Source organism: Condylura cristata, unplaced genomic scaffold (genome assembly GCF_000260355.1).
Source record: "Condylura cristata isolate star-nosed mole 26May11 unplaced genomic scaffold, ConCri1.0 scaffold00005, whole genome shotgun sequence".
Lineage (NCBI taxonomy): Eukaryota > Metazoa > Chordata > Mammalia > Eulipotyphla > Talpidae > Condylura > Condylura cristata.
The window spans coordinates 48,960,354-48,960,873 of NW_004567106.1; positions in this window are offsets into that span (position 1 = coordinate 48,960,354).

The following is a 520-nucleotide window of genomic DNA, read 5'->3' on the forward strand; positions in this document are numbered from 1 at the left end:
GCGGCGGCGGCGGCGGCGAGGGCGGCGGCAAGGGCTGCTTCAGCCTCTGTAGAGCCAAACGGGGCCCCAACCCGTTTCCAGAACTGGCTGGGATTATTGATTGTTCTGTTCGGTTGAACTGACAAATTAGGCTTTTGTCCCCTGGGGCTGCTTCTGAACTTTTCCCTCCCCTCATTTGAAGTGGGTGCTCCGAAAGGCCGGCTCAGGACCTCAGGCCCACCCTCTTCCCTTAGAGCAGATCAACGAGGAGCCAGGGTGCTGAGGGCATCCACTCCCTTATCAGTTTCCAGGAACCCTCGCCTTCCGCGAACATTTCTTCCTTTCTCTCTTAGGATGGTCCAGAGCATTGGGAGCTTTTTAGATTTCTTCCTTAATGGTTTTCTCAGCTGACCTTTGCCTTTGCTTCTTAACTAGGGAACAAAATAAATAGATGAGAAAGAGAGAGAGAGAGAGAGAGAGAGAAAGAGAGCGAGAGCGAGAGCGAGAGCGAGAGAGAGCGAGAGAGAGAGAGAGAGAGAGA